This window comes from Pristiophorus japonicus, chromosome 5 (assembly GCF_044704955.1).
Source record: "Pristiophorus japonicus isolate sPriJap1 chromosome 5, sPriJap1.hap1, whole genome shotgun sequence".
NCBI lineage: Eukaryota > Metazoa > Chordata > Chondrichthyes > Pristiophoridae > Pristiophorus > Pristiophorus japonicus.
In genome coordinates, this window is record NC_091981.1 from 484,135 (window position 1) to 504,636 (window position 20,502).

Genomic DNA, 20,502 nt, shown 5'->3' on the forward strand with positions numbered 1-20,502 from the left:
CCCTCCCCGTCCCTCCTCCGACCCTCCCTCAGCCTCTGACCCTCCCTCCCCTCCCCTGACCCTCCTTCAGCCTCTGACCCTCCCTCCCCTCCCCCGACCCTTCCTCAGCCTCTGACCCTCCCTCCCTCCCTCCCCCGACCGACCCTCCCTCCCTCCGGCCCTCTCCCTGACCTTCCCTCCGACCATCCCTTCCTCCCTCCCTCAGCCTCCGACCCTCCCACGGCCTATTATCCATGCCTGTGCCTGTGTTACGGCCTGTGTTACAGTCTGTGTTACAGCCTGTGTTATGGTTTATTATCCATGTCTGTGTTACTGCCTATTATCAATGTCTGTGTTACAGCCTGTATTACAGCCTGTGTTATGACCTGTGTTACGGCCTGTGTTACGACCTGCGTAACGGCCTGTATTACAGCCTGTGTTCCGGCCTGTATTACAGCCTGTGTTACGACCTGTGTTACGGCTTATTATCCATGTTTGTGTTACTGCTTATTATCAATGCCTGTATTACGGCCTATGTTACAGCCTGTGTTATGGCCTGTGCCTGTGTTACGGCCTGTGTTACGGCCTGTGCCTGTGTTACGGCCTGTGTGATGGCCTGTGCTACAGCTTATTATCCATGCCTGTGTTACTGCCTATTATCAATGCCTGTGTTATGGCCTGTGTTACGTCCTGTGTTACGGCCTGTGCCTGTGTTACGGCCTGTGTTACAGCCTGTGCTATGGCCTGTGCCTGTGTTATGGCCTGTGTTACGGCCTGTGCCTGTGTTACGGCCTGTGTTACAGCCTGTGTTACAGCCTGTGTTACAGCCTGTGCCATGGCCTGTGTTACGGCCTGTGCCTGTGTTATGGCCTGTGCCTGTGTTACGGCCTGTGTTACAGCCTATGTTATGGCCTGTGTTACAGCCTGTGCCTGTGTTACAGCCTGTGCCTGTGTTACGGCCTGTGTTACAGCTTGTGCCTGTGTTACTGTGTTATGGCCTGTGCCTGTGTTATGGCCTGTGTTATGGCCTGTGTCTGTGTTACGGCCTGTGCCTGTGTTATGGCCTGTGCCTGTGCCGATACTAATTCCCTATTGTTTGGCCAGCCTTCCTCCTCCCTCCATAAACTTCAACTCATCTAAAACTCTGTTGCCCATGCGCAATCCCACAACAACTCCCACTCACCCATCTCCTCTGTCCTTGCTAATCTACATTGCCATCCAGTCCCCAACACCTCAAACTTCAAATTCTCACCCTCATGTTTAAATCTCCTTCCTGGCTTCGTCTCTCCCCAACTCTGAAATCTCCTGCATGCCCGCAGCCCTCAGAGAACTCTGTGTTTGGGCTCTGACCTCTTGTTCACCCCACCTACCTTCATCCCACCAGCTGCCTAGACCCCACGCTCAGTGCTTCCTGTCCTAATCCCCCTCCTTAAAATCCATCTTCTTAGGAGGGGCAAAGCTTTCAGTCACTCCTCCGTATATCTCAGTGCCCACTTTTTGATTGGAGGCCTGTGAGGCTCTTGGCGGTCTTTTCCAACATTAAAGGCACTCTCGGAACGTCAGTTGCTGTTGTTGCCAGTTACAAATATCAGGAGTGATTTATGCAATCAACAACTCGTCCAGAAACTGAGGGCGTCATTTCCAACTTACTTTTACGGCGATTACCCTTCCCCACTGGGAGAGCTGGGGGCTGGAGACACACCTCACAACCCAGGCAGGCCATGGCAGGTTTGAGTAAACCCAAATTCAGCATAAGATGGACAATCTCACTTCACAGACAACCAGGAAAGTGCACGGAACAGAAATAGAAACTTGCAGTGCCCACTGAGACAGGATTGCCATTATCGGGGCATGTGTAGAGATTAAGGATTCCTGAAGACAACATCCAGGTTGTTCGACATCAAATAACCAAACTAATCTTTTGCAACAGATTGCAATTAACAATAATCCCTCTATTGGTTAGTTTGAGTGACTCATGTATTTCATTAGGACAAAATGACTCAGATACTTACTAAATCAACATTTGTATGTAATCTTCTCAATCGAATCTTCAGCCTATTCTAGTTTATACTCCTGCTGTACAAATCTAAAGTGGGATTAAAAAGGGTAATTATCCCAGAATGGCCCGGAACATTCCTGTTTTGTCACTCAATGCAATGCTGCAAACACTGTTCATTTCAAATTGTGTGCGGGGGTAAAGGGAGCAATTATTTGTTCTAACGCAGGTAGTGACTGTATATTTTCAGCAAAGATTTCTTCATGGACATTTCCAAATGTATACGTTTAAAATGAGAAAGCATGGCGGCAGATATACACAATATGGAGTTTATTCCGAGTGGAGACTTCCAGGTTTGACATGTGATTGCCACAGTGATGTCACCAGATTAGCAAAGGCACTTCGAGTCAGGATCAGCATGTGTTGTGGGCAGGGCCATAGGCTTCAAACGATTTATCTGCTATATATTGGATTACAAGATTTTATTGAATGAGGGGCTCATTAAATGATTGACTCATTGTTTAACTATCAAACCAGACAATACAAGAAACCAACATAATTTATAGAAACAAGCTGAAAGTAGGACACAGAAGCTGAAATCTGCTTTTTGTTCTCAGATCATTATGTGTGGAGCTGATCGACATTAACTGAAAAATGCCATTCAAGTGAGCTGGTGCTCATTGCCCGTGACCCTTCAGTAACACATTGCTGTTCAAACTGCTGAATCACATTAAGGAAAAGAAGCCATTCTGATGATGGCTTAACTATTCAATCAATCACTGCTCAGCTATCTGACCAGCCATTATCTGTCAATTTCTCATGTTTTCTATGTACCCCAGTCATCTCCCACCACAAACATCCACCACGTACCAAGAGAATGTGGGGCCCAAGAAGATGAAAATAGGACCAGCTAGTTCACCTTCTCCCATCCTGGTCCTCACATGATCCAACGATACTGGAGTTGTTGACCAATCACAGCGATCAATCTCGATCAATGAGTCTACAACAGATCCAGACAGGAGGTGAGGAAAACCTCCAGAGAGGGAGCGTTTGAGAACTACAAGTACACAGGTGCCCCTTCCTCCCGAGCATCACACACCAAGTCCCAAGTTACTCCGATAACCTCCATAAATCCTGGAGGGAGAAAGGTGAAGGGGCTCACTGGGATGACTATAGTAAAAGGCAGAAAGATGGTGAAAAGGACGATCAGAGAAGCAGAGACCTAGAACAAAGTATAGCAGAAGGAGTTAAATATAACTGAAATTCGTTTAGTACTGCAACAGTCAGAGGGCAGTGAGAGAAGAGGTGACACCCATCAGGTGGCAGATTCTCCAGGTTCCCCCGGGGTGTATCCTCACAGTCATAGAGGGCCCGTGAACATCCCTCCCAAGTACCAGCACAGGGATTGGCACCTGGGGTGGGTAAAGCAGGAGTGAAAGGGGTCTTAGTCAGGTGAAACACCCAGCACGTGTGAGCAGATCAGCAGGTGTTGGGAAAGACAGCTCCAGAGTTGGCTGGCCAGAGGGAAAGGTCACATCCGAGCTGTGCTGACCAACACGGACATGCAGGCTTCAGGGGCCCAGGTTTCCAAAGAAAACACGAGCAATTGTACGGTGCACTGGAAAACCAGCCAAGGAGCTGCCGTACAATGCTGGAGGAGGCTGCCGCCAGTGTGCATGGCATCCTGTGACAGGCCACTCCGCAATCTCCCATGGATAGTCCACGCACCTCCATCCTGTGACAGGCCACTCCGCAATCTCCCATGGATAGTCCACGCACCTCCATCCTGTGACAGGCCACTCCGCAATCTCCCATGGATAGTCCACGCACCTCCATCCTGTGACAGACCGCTCCGCAATCTCCCATGGACTGTCCGGGCCCTCCAGTCCCTCACAACAGGAGGCTGTGTCACCAGCTTTTGTAGCTGTGATGGAACCTCAAACAGCTACCATCGAGCCTCCATGCTCCATGTTGGAGACACTGGTCAACCTCACTCATCTCCAACAGTCTACTTTCTGGCAGATCACTGGGAGTGGCCCCATGGGAGTGGCACTATGGGAGTGGCTGGCACTGTGGGAGTGGCACTATGGGAGTGGCCCTATGGGAGTGGCACTGTGGGAGTGGCACTGTGGGAGTGGCCCCATGGGAGTGGCCTTATGGGAGTGGCACTATGGGAGTGGCCCTATGGGAGTGGCACTATGGGAGTGGCCCTATGGGAGTGGCACTGTGGGAGTGGCACCAAGGGAGTGGCACTATGGGAGTGGTACTGTGGGAGTGGCACTATGGGAGTGGCCCTATAGGAGTGGCACTATGGGAGTGGCACTGTGGGAGTGGCACTGTGAGAGTGACACTGTGGGAGTGGTCCTATGGGAGTAGCCCTATGGGAGTGGCACTATGGGAGTGCACTGTGAGAGTGACACTTGGGAGTGGTCCTATGGGAGTGGCCCTATGGGAGTGGCACTATGGGAGTGGCACTGTGGGAGTGACACTGTGGGAGTGGCACTGTGGGAGTGGCCCTATGGGAGTGGCACTGTGGGAGTGACACTGTGGGAGTGGCACTATGGGAGTGGCACTGTGGGAGTGGCACTATGGGAGTGGCCCTATGGGAGTGGCACTATGGGAGTGGCACTATGGGAGTGGCCCTATGGGAGTGACACTATGGGAGTGGCCCTATGGGAGTGGCGCTATGGGAGTGGCCCTATGGGAGTGGCACTATGGGAGTGACACTATGGGAGTGGCCCTATGGGAGTGGCACTGTGGGAATAGTGCCTATTGCCCTCTCTCAGCAATCTGCTCCCTCTCTGCCCCATCAAGCAATGCTTGACATGGTGGGAGAAAGCCAGCGGGGTCAGCCTGCTACAGCAGCAGCTCAAGTGCAAAAGTCTGCAGCCGGACCAATGCCAATGTCAGGTCGCCAATGACACACGGTCCTTGGGGCAGCAGTGCTGTGCCCACTAGCGGGTCACCGTGTAGTAGCAGAGTTTGCAAACCATCATTTAAGAAAGCCAGCATGGATTGACACTTGGGCGAGAAATAAATTGATGGCAATTATTGTGTTTGCCATTAAATAAATCACCTTTCCACATTTGTGCCCAGTGTGTTTTCATAGCTGGTCATTAGTCTGCATGTCGGACTGTCATACCTATGGCAGTTGGTTGAATGGTTTCAACGTGGTGAAGGAGGGGAGCAGGGTTGTTAATGCAGAGGGAGCGGCTGTTAATTCCCCCCAGGGATCCGCTGTCACAAAGTATTGTGCTGGGCCTCCCTCTTCCGCTTCTTCCTCGCCTTCGGCCAAGACTTCGTCACAGGTTACATGTTCCTTTTGCTTTGCCTGCTCCGTGTGTAATCCGCCTTGGATTGGGAGGCTGTAGCACACGGGCCAGGGTGCACGAGACTCTGGAGTGTATTGAAGTGGGCCCCCAGACCTATTCATCCACCTAAACCATGGTTTCAGGAGCCCGATCGTATTCTCAGTGATCATCCTGGTGATCCCACAGCACTGGCTGCACCGCAACTCTTCAGCTGGGTATCACCAGCCCCGTGTGGAGGGTTAGCCCCCAGACGCCAAGCAGCCAATCTCTGAAGTTCCTGGATGGGTGGAATATGGGGGGTGGCTGACTGGTGATGGGAAAAGCTGCCCCCAATCCTGGCACGCACGTGCATGGGCACAGAGCAGCTGTACGGTGATGGTATGAAATGGTTTCCTCTTAATGAATGCCCTTGGCTGCTCTTCTTGTGCTTTGATGGCCCCATGTGTGCAGTCTGTGGCCCCTGTCCACGAGGGAAGCCAGCAACAGCAACAATCCCAGAGCCCTTTCATCCTGACTGCTGGCTCTGACAGAGAGGGCATTGGTGGCCTGTTTATGTGCTTATGACCCCAGACTGTGAGATGCGGGACATGTCCCCTATAGCATGCCGGAACGAGCCTGCGGCAAAAACGTTCAGGGCTGTGCTTTACACCACAGGTCAACCACATCACGCCTGAAGAAGCATTGACTCCTGATCCACTTGCTTCTCAGACAGACCCAGGAAAATCATTAGGTCTGCCGACCCCTACCCCACCCCAACTCCTGATCACCTGTTGTCTTCATCCTGCTGAGTACCACCGACCACCCTCCCTCAGCTGATGAATCAGTACTCCTCCATGTTGAACACCACTTGGAAGAAGCACTGAGAGTAGCAAGGCACAGAATGTACTCTAGGTGCAGTGACTTCAATGTCCATCACCAAGAGTGGCTCGGTAGCACCACTACTGACCGAGTTGGCTGAGTCCTGAAGGACATAGCTGGCAGACTGGGCCTGCGGCAGATGGCAAGAGAACCAACACGAGGGAAAAACCTACTTGACCTCGTCCTCACCAATCTACCTGTCACAGATGCATCTGTCCATGACAGCATTGGTAGCAGTGATCACCACACAGTCCATGTGGAGACAAAGTCATCTTCACACTGAGGACATCCTCCATCGTGTTGTGTGGCACTACCACCGTGCTAAATGGGATAGATTCAGAACAGATCTAGCAGCTCAACTCCATGAGGCGCTGTGGGCCATCAGCAGCAGCAGAATTTGACCATGACCCGACATATCCCTCACTCTACCGTTACCATCAGTCAGGGGACCAACCCTAGTTCAATGAGGAGTGTAGAAGAGCATGCCAGGTGCAGCACCAGATGTATCTAAAAATGAAGTGCCAACCTGGGGAGGCTACAACACAGGACTACATACATGCTAAACACTAGAAGCAGACGCTATAGACAGGGCTAAGCGATCCCACAATCAACAGATCAGATCAAAGCTCTGCAGTCCTGCCACATCCAGTCATGAATGGTGGTAGACCATTAAACAACTAACAGGAGGAGGAGGCTCCATGAATATCCCCATCCTCAATGATGGCGGAGTCCAGCACGTGAGTGCAAAAGACAAGGCTGAAATGTTTACAACCATCTTCAGCCAGAAGTGCCGAGTGGATGATCCATATCGGCCTCCTCCTGAGGTCCCCATCATCACATGAGCCAGTCTTCAGCCAATTCGATTCATGCCACGAAATATCAAAAATCGGCTGAGCGCACTGGATACAGCAAAGGCTATTGTGCTGAAGACTTGTGCTCCAGAACTAGCCGTGCCTCTGGCCAAGCTGATCCAGTACAGCTACAACACTGGCATCTACACGACAATGTGGAAAACTGCCCAGGTATGTCCTGTCCACAAAAAGCAGGACAAATCCAATCCAGCTAATTACCGCCCCATCAGTCTACTCTCAATCATCAGCAAAGTGATGGAAGGTGTCATTGACAGTGCTATCAAGCGGCACTTACTCACCAATAACCTGCTCACTGATGCTCAGTTTGGGTTCCGCCAGGAACACTCGGCCCCAGACCTCATTACAGCCTCGGTCCAAACATGGACAAAAGAGCTGAATTCCAGGTGAGGTGAGAGTGACTGCCCTCGACATCAAGGCAGCATTTGACCGAGTGTGGCTTCAAGGAGCCCCAGTAAAACTGGTCAATGGCAATCAGGGGGAAAACTCTCCACTGGCTGGAGTCATACCCAGCACAAAGGAAGATGGTTGTGGTTGTTGGAGGTCAATCATCACAGCCCCAGGACATCGCTGCAGGAGTTCCTCAGGGCAGTGTCCTAGGCCCAACCATCTTCAGCTGCTTCATCAATGACCTTCCCTCCGTCATAAGGTCAGAAGTGGGGATGTTCGCTGATGATTGCACAGTGTTCAGTGCCATTCACAGATAAAGAAGCAGTCCATGCTTGCAGGCAGCAAGATCTGGACGACATTCAGGCTTGGGCTGATTAAGTGGCAAGTAATGTTCCTGCCAGGCAATGACCATCTCCAACAAGCAAGAGTCTAACCACCTCCCCTTGACATTCAACGGCATTACCATCGACGAATCCCTCATCAACATCCTGGGAGTCACCATTGACCAGAAACTTAACTGGACCAGCCACATAAATACTGTGACAACAAGAGCAGGTCAGAGGCTGGGTATTCTGCGGTGAGTGTCTCACCTCCTGACTCCCCAAAGCCTTTCCACCATCTACAAGGCACAAGTCAGGAGTGTGATGGAACACTCTCCACTTGCCTGGATAAGTGCAGCTCCAACAACACTCAAGAAGCTTGACACCATCCAGGACAAAGCAGCCCGCCTGATCAACACCCCATCCGCCACCTTCAACATTCACTCCCTCCACCACCAGCGCCCCCTGGCTGCAGTGTGTACCATCTACAAGATGCACTGCAGCAACTCGCCAAGGCTTCTTCGGCAGCACCTCCCAAACCCGCGACCTCTACTACCTAGAAGGACAAGGGCCGCAGGCGCATGGGAACACCACCACCTCCACGTTCCCCTCCCAGTCACACATCATCCTGACTTGGAAATATATCGGCCGTTCCTTCATCATCGCTGGGTCACAATCCTGGAACTCCCTCCCTAACAGCACTGTGGGAGCACCTTCACCACACGGACTGCAGCGGTTCAAGAAGGAGGCTCACCACCACCTTCTCAAGGGGCAATTAGGGATGGGCAATAAATGCCTGCCTTGCCAGCGACGCCCACATCCCGGAAATAATTTTTAAAAATATGCCCTCCCTCTCCCTCCCTCCCTACCTCTCCCTCCCTCTCTCCCTCCCTCCCTCTCCATGCCACCAAATCCAAGCAGCAAGAATGGGGCCAAGCAGAAGCTGTGAGTGCGTATTCCAGGAATGTAAGCAACAGCAACAGAGCGCACTGATCTGAGTGCTTACAGGTGATGTCCCTTTAAATAACCAACAGCAACAGAGTGCACTGATCTGAGTGCTTACAGGTGATGTCCCTTTAAATAACCAACAGCAACAGGGCGCACTGATCTGAGTGCTTACAGGTGATGTCCCTTTAAATAACCAACAGCAACAGAGCGCACTGATCTGAGTGCTTACAGGTGATGTCCCTTTAAATAACCAACAGCAACAGAGCGCACTGATCTGAGTGCTTACAGGTGATGTCCCTTTAAATAACCAACAGCAACAGGGCGCACTGATCTGAGTGCTTACAGGTGATGTCCCTTTAAATAACCAACAGCAACAGAGCGCACTGATCTGAGTGCTTACAGGTGATGTCCCTTTAAATAACCAACAGCAACAGGGCGCACTGATCTGAGTGCTTACAGGTGATGTCCCTTTAAATAACCAACAGCAACAGAGCGCACTGATCTGAGTGCTTACAGGTGATGTCCCTTTAAATAACCAACAGCAACAGGGCGCACTGATCTGAGTGCTTACAGGTGATGTCCCTTTAAATAACCAACAGCAACAGAGCGCACTGATCTGAGTGCTTACAGGTGATGTCCCTTTAAATAACCAACAGCAACAGGGCGCACTGATCTGAGTGCTTACAGGTGATGTCCCTTTAAATGGCACAGCCCATGGTTTGACTTTGCTGGGTCAGCATTGGTCGGGACTTGTGATTTTGTAAAACTAGTGACGAGGAGCTGATGGTCTGAGAGCAGTCTGACCTACGCTTATTCTGGCAGTCACTCCGACACTGGACGGTTAAAATGGATGTGTGCCTGAAACCAGCGGGAACAGGGCGCCCAGTCCTTGCATATAATTTAAACTCTGGTCCCGCCCCTTTTGTGCGGGGTGCGGGGGGGGTGGGGGGAGGGGGAGTTGAAATCTCCCCCTCCCGCTAATTGTCCAACACTATCTAACTCTAACTATCAGACACACATGAGCAATCATTTTTGTCATAATCGTAATCCACTGTGTCTGTCAATCTCTTGAAACATCTTCATTGTGGCTTGAGATTAGTGATAAATAGAGGGGCTATAACTTCGCTTTTTAGTCCTGGCTCATTGTTACTCAGTATGTCTACGCAGTCTGAGAAAACCGTTCGAAATGTAAGTGAGTGAACTGTATACCTCTCCTGAAAAAGCAGAAAGCAGAAAAGCCCCATTTGATCAGCTAGATGTCTATTGTCTGCATTCAGCTTGTGTCAGCGTGTGTCATTGGCTGGTTCTTACACCATTTTCAAGCAAACACCAAGATCCCCCGAACCTGATTAGAAACACTCGAAAGCTAAACTTGTAACAAGTCTTCATTTTATTTTCTCTTGACTGGGTGAAAATAGCTTCAGAAGGTCCTGAGCCACTCATTCACTCACCTGCCGACCCGCTCACTCCACCCACTCACTCCACTCCACTCACTCACCCACTCATTCACTCACCCACTCACCCATCCACTCACCCATCCACTCACCCACTCACCCATCCATTCACTCACCCACTCATTCACTCACCCACTCACTCACTCACCCACTCACCCATCCACTCACTCACTCACCCACTCACCCATCCACTCACTCACTCACCCACTCACCCATCCACTCACTCACCCACCCACCCACTCACTCACTCACTCACTCCAATGTTGGGGAAGTCCAGAACCAGGGGACACAGTCTAAGGATAAGGAGTAAGCCATTTAGGACTGAGATGAGGAGAAACTTCTTCACTCAGAGAGTTGTTAACCTGTGGAATTTCCTGCATCAGAAAGTTATTGATGCCAGTTCATTGGATATATTCAAGAGGGAGTTAGATATGGCCCGCACGGCTAAAGGGATCCAAGAGTATGGAGAGAAAGCAGGAAAGGGGTACTGAGGTGAATGATCAGCCATGATCTTATTGAATATTGGTGCAGGCTGGAAGGGCCGCATGGCCTATTCCTGCACCTATTTTCTATGTGTCTATGTGTCTATGAATGTGCCCAGTATTCGGGCTTGGTCATGTTATTAGATACAATCAGTAACTTCCAGGCTGCTTTGCTGACATGGCCTCCTCCACTGTATGTACTGAAATTTTACAAATGTTTCCAAGTCATAGAATCATAGAATCACAGAAATTTACAGCACGGAAGGAGGCCATTCGGCCCATCGTGTCCGCATCGGCCGATAAAGAGCTACCCAGCCTAATCCCACTTTCCAGCTCTCGGTTCGTGGTCCTGCAGGTTACGACACTTCAGGTGCACATCCAGGTACTTTTTAAATGTGGTGAGAGTTTCTGCCTCTACCACCCTTTCAGGCAGTGAGTTCCAGACCCCCACCACCCTCTGGGTGAAGACATTTCCCCTCATATCTCCTCTAAACCTCCCCCCAATTACTTTAAATCTATGCCCCCTGGTTATTGACCCCTCTGCTAACGGAAACAGGTCTTTCCTATCCACTCTATCCAGGCCCCTCATAATTGTATACACCTCAATAAGGTCTCCCCTCAGCCTCCTCTGTTCCAAAGAAAACAACCCCAGCCTATTCAATCTTTCTTCATAGCTAAGATTCTCCAGTCTTAGTAACATCCTGGTAAATAGAAACATAGAAACATAGAAAATAGGTGCAGGAGTAGGCCATTCGTCCCTTCGAGCCTGCACCACCATTCAATAAGATCATGGCTGATCATTCACCTCAGTACCCCGTTCCTGCTTTCTCTCCATACCTCTTGATCCCTTTAGCTGCAAGGGCCATATCTAACTCCCTCTTGAATATATCCAATGAACTAGCATCAACAACTCTCTGCGGCAGGGAATTCCACAGGTTAACAACTCTCTGAGTGAAGAAGTTTCTCATCATCTCAGTCCTAAATGGCCTACCCCCTATCCTAAGACTATGTCCCCTGGTTCTGGACTTCCCCAACATCAGGAACATTCTTCCCGCATCTAACCTGTCCAGTCCCGCCAGAATCTTATACGTTTCTATGAGATCCCCTCTCATCCTTCTAAACTCCAGTGAATAAAGGCCCAGTTGATCCAGTCTCTCCTCACATGACAGTCCAGCCATCCCTGGAATCAGTCTGGTGAACCTTCGCTGCACTCCCTCAATAGCAAGAACGTCCTTCCTCAGATTAGGAGACCAAAACTGAACACAATATTCCAGGTGAGGCCTCACAAAGGTCCTGTACAACTGCAGTAAGATCTCCCTGCTCCTATACTCAAATCCCCTAGCTATGAAGGCCAACATACCATTTGCCTTCTTCACCGCCTGCTGTACCTGCATGCCAACTTTCAATGACTGATGAACCATGACACGCAGGTCTTGTTGCACCTCCCCTTTTCCTAATCTGCCACCATTCAGATAATATTCTGCCTTCGTGTTTTTGCTACCAAAATGGATAACCTCACATTTATCCACATTATACTGCATCTGCCATGCATTTGCCCACACACCTAACCTGTCCAAGTCACCCTGCAGCCTCTTAGCGTCCTCCTCACAGCTCACACCGCCACTCAGTTTAGTGTCATCTGCAAACTTGGAGATATTACACTCAATTCCTTCATCTAAATCGTTAATGTATATTGTAATGAGCTGGGGTCCCAGCACTGAGCCCTGCGGCACTCCACTAGTCACTGCCTGCCATTCTGAAAAGGACCCGTTTATCCCGACTCTCTGCTTCCAATCTGCCAACCAGTTCTATCCACATCAGTTCATTAGCCCCAATACCATGTGCTTTGATTTTGCACACCAATCTCTTGTGCGGGACCTTGTCAAAAGCCTTTTGAAAGTCCAAATACACCACATCCACTGGTTCTCCCTTGTCCACTCTGTTAGTTACATCCTCAAAAAATTCCAGAAGATTCGTCAAGCATGATTTCCCTTTCATAAATCCATGCTGACTTGGACCGATCCCGTCACTGCTTTCCAAATGCGCTGCTATTTCATCTTTAATGATTGATTCCAACATTTTCCCCACTACTGATGTCAGGCTAACCAGTCTATAATTACCCGTTTTCTCTCTCCCTCCTTTTTTAAAAAATGGTTTCACATTAGCTACCCTCCATTTTGGTGAGGGTCATAGCGCTACAGATAGCAGTTGACCTGCAGTGCCAACCTGGCACCACATCTGTGAACTTCGACCTTAATGCTGAGTTCAGCGCTGGGTCCTAAGCACGCTCTGGAATGCGAGCATTCAGCAGACCTACAGAGACACTGTCTACAGGGACACATACATCTTTCAGGCAACTTTCATTTAAGCTTTTGAAGTAGTGGCTTTGTGTAATACATGTTAAAAGTTTTATAAGTGTGCAGGGAGTGCTGCTTGATGCCTGCAAGGCCTCGGATGGTAAAGGAAGGCCTCTGAGCAGTCAGAAAATGCTGAAATACTCAGCAGATCAGGCAACATCCGTGGAGAGAGGAGCAGAATTCACGTCTCAGGTCAAGACGCTGCCTGACCTGCTGAGTATTTCCAAAATTTCCACTTTTATTTCAGATTTCCAGCATGCACTCACCGAGGGAAGAGGAGGGTCCCTTGTGTTTGATACAGATTATTGGTAGGTGAGTGATTCGGGGGGGGGAAGGGGGGAGAGAAGTGTGTGAGGCTAGTGATGCAGTTGGTAGTAGATGACTTTTGAAGATGCATTCACTGACCTTGACCACTGGTCTGAGGTCGTGAACTTTCTTTGGGCATTGGAGCCAAGTGGTGGGACGTCTCTGCTGGCAGTGACAGCCTCAGTGATGCAGTGCCTCCTGGCCCTGGTGGGTAGAGGACCTCTCCAACAGTGTTGATCCCCTGCACAAAGTGGGAGTGCTGCGTGCGAGACCCTGGGTGCCCCTTCCCTGACTAGATAAGTCATTTGTGATAGTGCTGAGACATTCTCTTCGGTGCAGAAGGGAACTCAGCTTTAGCATCTGAAGACTCCCACTTGGGAAATAGCTTTAATGTTAATTTTCGTTCAGAAGGTAGTTGAGCTGTAAGTTGTAAACTGCATGTTGTTAATCCCAGCCCTGCTTTGAGAGGCAGTGCGAAGCTGCAATCATGCGTGTGTCGCCACGTTGGGGCCTGATGCCGGAATAAACGACCCCAGGAGGGCATTACACGGTGAGTTCGGCGCTGGGTGAACGGTCACTCGTTCCCAGCGCCAATTGTTCAGTCCGACCGTCACTGCCATTTTCAGCGGCCACTAACCCCCAGCTGCAGCGGCAGCCACGGGTTTCTAGGCCCTGCCGTGGGATCTGTTCCATCCGTCTTAAGTTAGGGATTCCTAATCATCAAGTAGCAATGCCTGCTGGAAATGTGTCTGAAAATACAATCAAACTCAACTCTAAATCGCTCCCCATTATTATTAGCCATGTTTCTGACATCTGATACTGCCTAAGATCATTGCTTTACAACTTAAAATCTCACACTTAACACTTACCCATCCTGGCTGTGTATGAGACCATAATGCCCAACACCATAAGATAAGGTGGTTACAAAGGCATTTCCCTTGGCAGAGGGGTGAACAACCAGGGGGGAGGTTTAGAGGGGATTTGAGGGGGTCTGGAACTCACTGTCTAAAAGGATAATAAAAGCAGAAACCCTCACCACATTTAAAAAATACCTAAATGTGCACCTGAAGTGCCGTAACCTACAGGGCTATGGACCGAGAGCTGGAAAGTGGGATTAGGCTGGGTAGTTCTTTGTCGGCCGGCACAGACACGATGGGCCGAATGGCCTCCTTCCATGCTGTAAACTTCCATGATTCTATGATAATACCCTAGACCGTAATCCCCCGGACCATAATACTCCGGACCATAATCCCCCGGACCATAATCCCCCGGACCATAATACCCGGACCATAATGCCACAGACCATAAGCCCTTCCTGGTGTTTCGATGTCAAGTCTTTCGGTGAGATATGGTTACAGTGAGGCTTGTGGCGAAGCCGGGCGACTGGGAACCTTGATTCCACGTGTAACTATTCATGAACAGTCGTTGGATGTTGCTGTCCGATTTACATTTTAATACCGGTGAGCAATGATAGAGTCATCGTTATATCGATAGCAAAATCCACGCAGTGGGTCCCAACCTTCGAACACCCAAAGGCATTTCAAACCCAAAGTTTGATCGCCCCCTCCAGCTGCTCACAGAGTTGGTCCTGTTGCAATCATATCCACCACGATGCATTCCCTCAGTTCACACATGCACAACTGCAGACACACACAGATCAACTCTCGTGGCCCGACAACTTGGCAACTGATTGGGCGGGGGGAGAGAGTCGGCGGGGGGGAGACGTGCATGGGGGTGGGGAGAGAGACGGGGGGTGAGAGACAGTGGGGGCCAGACAGGGGGAGGAGATGGGATGAGGGGAGATGGAAGGGGGAGACGGGGAGGGGAGAGACGGGTGTGCGGGGGAAACGGGGAGGGGGTGGGGGAGACGGGGGGCCGAGAGACACGGGGGAGGAGAGACCGGGGGAGGGGGAGGGGAGATGTGGGAGGGAGACAGAGGGCGGGGGAGATGGGGAGGGGGAGAAATGGGGGGGGGGAGATGGATGGCGGGGGTGAGTCGGGGTTGGGGGTGCGGGTGGGAGAGATGGGGAGGGGGGCGCAGGGAGGGGAGGGGAGGGAAGGGGGTAAATAGGGAGAGCAGCACACAAAAAACTGCATTGAAGATCCTCTCCCCTGTGAACATTAATGCAACATAAAAGTACCTTGAAGATTGCTTCAGGGACAGGTTCTGCACCCCCAGCGCCCAGTCCTGACGATGGAGAAACGATGTGGTTTATATTGGACCGTTTTTGCAACAATAAGTAGTCACACAGCGCTGTTGTTTAACAAGTTTAGATTTTAACCACCGTTCCCTGACAGCAAATGCTGGTGATGGAGGATTGGCTGCACCAGAGCCACTAGTGGAGGGAGTGGGGGCTGGTGCTTGAGGTGGACCGCATACCTGGGGTCTAGCCACCTTTCAGCGCCCTGTTCCTGGGCCACACGAGGGTGTTGCCAGACTTTCCATGCTTCTGTTCCCCGCCCGCTATTCTGCTGTAACTAATTACACCTCGACACCCATCTTTTGTTTCTTTACTGGTCCCATTCTCACCCACTTTTCTTTCACACCATCATCCCATTTATCATTGAATCACTCATTCCCTCCCCTGCATCACAGACATTGTTCACCCGCTCCTTTTCCCTGGCCTTGTACTTGTTTAAAAGCTGTTTGTCTCTAACATCTCCCAGTTCCGATGAAAGGTCATCGACCTGAAACATTGGTGCTCATTGTAACCCCCAAAAACGGGGGCGACCAATCCGCTCGCAGGGGGTGGGCGATCAATCCGCTCGCAGGGGTGGGCAACCAATCTGCTCGCAGGGGGCGGGACAGGGGTTGGGCGATCAATCCACTCACAGGAGGCGGGCGACCAATCCGCTCGCAGGAGGTGGGCGACCAATCCGCTCACAGGAGGTGGGCGACCAATCCGCTCACAGGAGGTGGGCGACCAATCTGCTCGCAGGGGGCGGGCGACCAATCCGCTCGCAGGAGGTGGGACAGGGGTTGGGCGACCAATCCGCTCACAGGGGGCAGGACATGGGGCGGGCGACCAATCCGCTCACAGGAGGTGGGCGACTAATCCGCTCGCAGGAGGTGGGCAACCAATCCGCTCACAGGAGGCGGGCGACCAATCCGCTCGCAGGAGGCGGGCGACCAATCCGCTCGTAGGGGCAGGACATGGGGCAGGCGACCAATCTGCTCGCAGGGGGCAGGACATGGGGCGGGCGACCAATCCGCTCACAGGAGGTGGGCGACCAATCCGCTCGCAGGAGGTGGGCGACCAATCCACTCACAGGAGGTGGGCGACCAATCTGCTCGCAGGGGGCGGGCGACCAATCCGCTCACAGGAGGTGGGCGACCAATGCGCTCACAGGGAGCAGGACAGGGGGTGAGCGTCCAATCCGTTCGCAGGAGGTGGGCGACCAATCTGCTCGCAGGAGGTGGGCGACCAATCCGCTCACAGGAGGTGGGTGACCAATCCACTCATAGGGGGCAGGTCACCAATCTGCTCACAGAACCCATCTCATTCACTGATGTCCTTTCGGGAAGGAAATCTGCCGTCCTTACTCGGTCTGGCCGATATGTGACTCCAGACCCACTGCAATGTGGTTGGCCATTAACTGCCCTCTGGCCCAGCGAGACAGCCAATTGTTATAACAAACCGTTACAAGAACCAATAATAATAATAAAACCGGACGGCCCACCCGGCATCGACCTCGGCACCGGCTATGGACACGACAACGGCACACCCAACACGGTCGACCCGGCAAAGTTCTCCTCACCAACATCTGGGGACTTGTGCCACAATTGGGAGAGCTGTCCACAGACTGGTCAAGCAACAGCCTGACATAGTCATACTCACAGAATCATACCTTTCAGCCAATGTCCCAGACGCCTCCATCACCATCCCTGGGTATGTCCCGTCCCACCGGCAGGACAGACCCACCAGGGGTGGCGGCACAGTGGTGTACAGAGGCCTCAACATTGACTCCGAACCCCATGAAGTCACGTCAAGCATGGGCAAGGAAATCTCCTGATTACCACCGACCGCCCTCCCGCAGCTGATGAACCAGTACTCCTCCATGTTGAACACCACTTGGAAGAAGCACTGAGAGTAGCAAGGGCACAGAATGTACTCTGGGTGGGCACTTCAATGTCCATCACCAAGAGTGGCTCGGTAGCACCATTACTGACCGAGCTGGCCGAGTCCTGAATAACATAACTGCCAGACTGGGCCTGCGGCAGGTGGTGATAGAACCAACACGAGGGAAAAACCTACTTGACCTCGTCCTCACCAATATACCTGTCGCAGATGCATCTGTCCATGACAGCAGTGGTAGCAGTGACAACCGCACAGTCCTTGTGGAGACAAAGTCTCATCTTCAGACTGAGGACATCCTCCATTGTGTTGTGTGGCACTACCACCGTGCTAATTGGGATAGATTCAGAACAGATCGAGCAGCTTGAAACTGGGCCTCCATGAGGCGCTGTGGGCCATCACCAGCAGCAGAATTTTAACATGGCCCAACATATCCCTCACTCTACCGTTACCAAAAAGTCAGGGGAGCAGCGATGGTTCAATGAGGAGTGTAGAAGCATATGCCAGGAGCAGCACCAGGCATACCTAAAAATGAGGTGCCAACCTGGGGAAGCTGCAACACAGGACTACATGCATGCTAAATGTAATGTCCTTACACACTACTATAAATTCACACGAGGCACATTCTGCAGACAAGGTCACTCTGTGACCCGAACCTTTATTCACAGGACCAAGAAGTGCTGACCCTATGAGGGACCTCCCTTTATATACCTGGTTGACCAGGTGAGGAGTGTCTCCCACAAGTTCACCCCCTGTGGTCAAGGTGTGCATTTCTTAGGTGTGTACAGTGTACGGTGTTGTTACATGAAGGTTACAGTTACATGAAGGTTACATACATGACATCACCTCCCCCCCCCCCCCCCCCAACGCCTTATGGGGTCAAAGATTGAGTCTTTCAGGCGGTCGACGCTCTCTCGTGGAGCGCCGCAGTTGGGGCTTTGGTGGTTGGGCCTTGGCATGCGTCTCTGTCGCCTGAGGTGATTCCGGCCTGTCCGGGCTGGCCGCAGGGACTGTGCATGCTGCTGAATGTTCTTGTTGCTCATTCACTGGCGGTGGTGTGGGTGACATCTCATGATCTTCCTCAGTGTCCATGCTCAACCTTTTCTTTACTTGGTCCAGATGTTTGCAGCATATCTGTCCATTGTTAAGTCTGACCACTATGACCCTATTCCTCTCTTTGCCAATTACATTACCCTCAAGCCACTTGGGCCCCAAAGCGTGATTAAGAACAAATACAGGGTCATCGATTTCTATACATCTCCCCTTTGAGTTACGGTCATGGCACTCATTTTGGGACTGGCGCTTGCCCTCAACAATGTCTGACAGGACTGGATGAATGAGGGACAGCCGAGTTTTAAGTGTACGTTTCATGAGTAGTTCCGCGGGCGGGATTCCCGTGAGCGAATGCGGGCGGGACCTATAGGCCAGCAGGAGGCGCGATAGGCGGCATTGAAGGGAGGGTCCTTGAATCCGGAGCATGTCGTGTTTTATGATTTGGCCCGCACGTTCCGCCTGGCCATTGGAAGCCGGCTTGAACGGTGCTGTCCTGACGTGTTTGATACCATTACCCGACATGGACTCCCGGAATTCATAGCTAGTGAAACACGGGCCGGTCGCTAACTAGGATGTCTGGCAAGCCGTGGATCGCAAAGACTGCACGCAGACTCTCCACTGTGGTGGATGTTGTGCACTAATTCAATATGATGCACTCGATCCATTTCGAGTATGCATCAACAACAATGAGTAACATTTTTCCCATGAACGGGCCCGCGTAGTCTACGTGAATACGTGACCATGGCCTGGTGGGCCAGGGCCACGGGCTGAATGGAGCCTCCCTGGGAGCATTACCCAGCTGGGCACACGTTGTACACAGTGTTCCAGGTCTGAGTCAATTCCCGGCCACCATACATGTGACCGGGCAATGGCCTTCACAAGCACGATGCCTGGGTGCTCGCTGTGGAGTTCCCTGATGAATGCTTCCCTTCCCTTCTGGGGCATGACTACCCAGCTGCCCCATAGTAGGCAGTCGGCTTGGATGGAGAGCTCATCCACCCGTCTGTGAAACAGTCTGACCTCCTCAGGGCATGCTTCGTGTGCGGGCGTCCAATCCCCAGTCAGGACACATTTCTTAATCAAAGATAGGAGGGGATTTTGATCTGGCGGGCTGTGATGGGGGAGCCTGCGATGTCAAAGGCATCAACGGCCATGACCATCTCCGCGCTTTGCTCCGCTGCCCCCTCAGTGGTGGTCAGTGGAAGCCTGCTGAGCGCATCAGCGCAATTTTTGGTGCCTGGCTGGTGCCGTTATGGTGTAGTCATACCAAGCCAGCGATGGGGCCCATCGCTATATGTGAGCTGACGCATTGGCATTGAAAGCTTTGCTGTCTGACAGCAGGGATGTTAACGGCTTGTGGTCCGTTTCTAACTCGAACCTTCTGCCAAAAAGGTACTGGTGCATCTTTTTCACTCCGTATACACATGCGAGAGCTTCCTTTTCAACCATTCCATATCCCCATTCTGCTTGGGAGAGCGACCTGGAGGCATAAGCCACAGGTTGTAGTTGGCCCTCATCATTACTCTGCTGCAACACGCACCCAACCCCATAGGACGATGCATCACATGTCAAAACCAATTTCTTACAGGGGTTATACAGGGTCAACAGCTTATTAGAACAAAGCAGGTTCCGCGCCCGATTGAAAGCCCGTTCCTGACAGTCCCCCCAAAACCAATCGCAACCCTTACACAGGAGCACGTGTAGCAGCTCCAACAATGTGCTTAAATTCGGCAGAAAGTTCCCAAAATAGATCAAGAGTTCCAGAAATGAATGCAGCTCCGATGTGTTGCCAGGCCTGGGCACATGACGAATCACCTCCGTTTTGGATTCAGTGGGCCGGATCCTGTCTGCGGCAACCCTCCTGCCCAAAAACTCGACCTCTTGTGCCAAAAACACACACTTGGACTTCTTTAGTCACAGGCTTACCCGGTCCAGTCGGCGTAGCGCCTCCTCCAGGTTGTGGAGGTGTTCCTCGGTGTCTCGACCCGTGATAAGGATGTCGTCCTGAAATACGATTGTTCCGGGGACGGATTGGAGCAGGCTTTCCATGTTCCTTTGAAAGATAGCGGCCACTGATTGAATGCCAAACGGACACCTGTTGTA